Below are 3,121 nucleotides of genomic sequence, written 5' to 3'. Positions count from 1 at the left end.
AGGTGTACATTTTTTATGAGTTTGCAGGGTCTTGATTGCCTTCAGCTCAACATAATGTATATGCCAAAGCGGCACATTCTGGGGAGGCCGGTTCTGAACCCCACAGGGTGGAGGCAGAGCCTAAACTGGATGCTTCGCAAACAGATCCCTCAGCTGATCTTCTGGGGGGCTCTGAAGCTGGGATGTCCTAAAACAAGGAAGGAGCCTGGGCACCCTCCCATGACTAGTGATTGTATGCAGGCTGCCCTCGGGGAAGGGGCACAGCCTGGATTCTTCCACTGAGGGCAATGCCTGGGAAAACAGGCATTTGATCTGTGACCCATCAGTAGGCAACACTCCTTCAGCTGGAAGTGGAGAGCCTGTGTCCCAAAGGGGTGTCAGGGTGGGGCCCCACAGCATCCACTCCCAGCCTCCTGGGCTCACAGATCTTTGCAATCGAGTGTTCAAAAAGACGCCTGCTGTTTCGCCGGTTATGCCCTGATGTGCTCCTGCAGGAGCCAGCCCACTGCAAAGTTCCCCTCCAGCATCTCAGGACATCAGCTGAGACACAGTTCCCACCTACTGTCCCCTCTCCTCCTCAGGCCTCCTCTGCCCGGGACCATGTCATCACCAGGTACTGTCCCAGCAACTACTGAGTTCCTTCCAGGCCACACCACGAGGCCCCATCCAGGGACAGACAGAGCTACTCGGTCTCTTCTGGCAAAGTGGGCGAGAAGGTCCCCTCCCCTCTGTGACATACGCCCCTAGAGGAGCCCTAAAGCATTTCCGTGCCTCAGTTTACAGAGTCAGCTCATTCGCTTGGCCCCTGTGGGCCTGGGAAATGAAAGTCCCTAAAACTGTGCTTCCCAAGCTGGCTGCCCAGTAGAATCCCCTGGGAAGTTTTAACAACACCAGAGCCAGGACTCCACCCCAAGCCAATGGAATCAGAAACGCAGAGAGGTCCCAGGCACTGGGGGTGTTTTCCATCTCCCCTGGTGATTCTCATCTGCCGCCAGGGCTGAGAACAGTGATCTCGATGTTCATTTACAAAGATCAGTCAGGGAGTGGAGGACAGATGATTCCGGGGAGAGATGTGAGGGCCTGGCCCGGACTAGAGGTGACAGGAGTGGAAGAGGGGAGAGTAGAGATCACAGAAGGAGAATGAACAAGGGCGCAAGCAGGGTGAAGGCAGAGCAGAGAGAAGCTGGAGGGATCACCTGGAGATGGACAGAAATGCTCACACCTGGGCCCCACCCGCCCGCGGGGGTCCTGATGTGATTGGTTCTGACTCCTGACCCCTGGGGGTGAAGAGGTCAGGGGGTCAAACTGCCCAGGTCATTCTAATGGGCAGGCCAAGTTTCGAGCCAGAGCCTTAGGCCTCTTGCCTGGGAGCCCCAGCGAGCAGGCATCCAAGGTGCGAGGTGGCCTCCACCCAGTGCTGATAAGCCAGGCATGGTCTTAGCACCTGGACCCTGGAATGAGGTCATGCACGACACCCATTTCCATCCAATCTAAACTCGGAGGCTGGCACGCCCAGCCTGCCTCCGGGGGGAATACTGAGGGGAGCTGCTCTGCAGGACAGGGAGCTGGTCAGCCGTTTATGACTCCTGTTCCTGGCACTCAGCGTGCTGCGCTGTCTGCCCCTCCCACCAAAGGCACTGGCGTAGGGCTTATCAATTGAGCAATTTTTATATCGGTGATTTGTCCCCCAAAAGGAAACAATTATTTTCCTAAAGATAAATGTAATACATGATTGTTTTAAAAAACACACACACACTTTTTTTCCAGAATGTGGAGTAGGAAGTGAAAAATCACCCTTAATCCCAACACCCAGAGGCACCCCCTCCCCATGAGAAGGAGCAACGCCGCTTCTGACAGCCAGGCGCTGGCCTGGCACGCACAGCTGGGCCTTGGGCTCTCCTTTGGGCATAACCAGTTCCCCAGAGCAGCAGCCTCAGCCAAGGCCACGGTGACTGTGAAGATCAAAACAAAAACAAGGCCGTGTCTGAGCGAGACGAAAACAAGAGCGTTGTCCAGACCACAGAAATAGCCCGACAGCCCAGCCGGCCGTTGTAGCTCAGTGGTTGAGTACGGACTGGCAGGTTGAGCGCTTAATCCCCAGTAAGGGGGGTGCAGGAGGCAGCCGCTCAGTGATTCTCTCCCATCATTGGTGTTTCGCTTGTTCTCTCCCTCTCCCTTCCTCTCTGAAATACAAAATATATTTTTTAAAAATCGTGAAGCAACAAGGTCAGTTCAGCTCTGTTCACTGCTTCAAGGTAAGGCTATCCAATCAGTGCCAGGCAATGGGCCTTGTTCCAGCTCAGTGCTTCTCAAGCTTGGCTGTGCACCCGATGCACCTGGAGATCCAGTTACAGCCCGGTCTGGCTTTCACAGGTGTGGGGCGGGGCTAAGTGTCTGCCTTTCTAACTAGCTCCCAGGTGATGCTGGTGGGGCCGGAGTAGCCAGGCCCTTACCACCTGGCAAGGACTTACCCTAAAAGTCTCAGGTAAGTCCGTCCTTGTTGCTTGCCAACAGGAGGAGCGAGTGTGATGGTCACCAAATGACGTCTGAGACCTTAATTCCCAAGTCAAAGTATCTAAAGCTGGGGCTGCCCCACCTCGGAGAAATTCCTGGTCCCTTCAGGGGATGACGCACAGAGAGGGACGGGCAAATGCCCTGCTCTCTGCAGTTAAGACAGGAGTTTTGACATCACTTGTGCAGCTGCACTCGGATAATGTGGGGTAGAGAGGCAGGGAGGGCTCCCCTTCTCCTAGCAGGGGAAGCTTAAACATGCCTGATTCCAGAAAGACTCAGTTTAAAAATATATATTTTTATTGATTTCGGGGAGGGAGAGATAGAAATATCAGTAATGAGAGAGAATCATTGATCGTCTGCCTTCTGCACGTCCCACACTGCGGATCGAGCCCACAACCCTGACCGGGAATCGCATCGTGACCTCCTGGTTCACAGGTTGATGCTCAACCACTGAGCCACACCGTCTGGGCAGACAGACTCCTTCTAAGAAGCCAGTGACCACCCCTGCCCGTCTCTATGATCAGCTCCGTATTCATGTTCATTATTTCAAATTGAGAGTTGAAAACATAAATAGGTTCCAAAGAATTTAGCTAATCTCATGATTGAC

This window comes from Myotis davidii, unplaced genomic scaffold, assembly GCF_000327345.1.
Source record: "Myotis davidii unplaced genomic scaffold, ASM32734v1 scaffold497, whole genome shotgun sequence".
NCBI lineage: Eukaryota > Metazoa > Chordata > Mammalia > Chiroptera > Vespertilionidae > Myotis > Myotis davidii.
Note: the sequence above shows the minus strand (reverse complement) of the source record.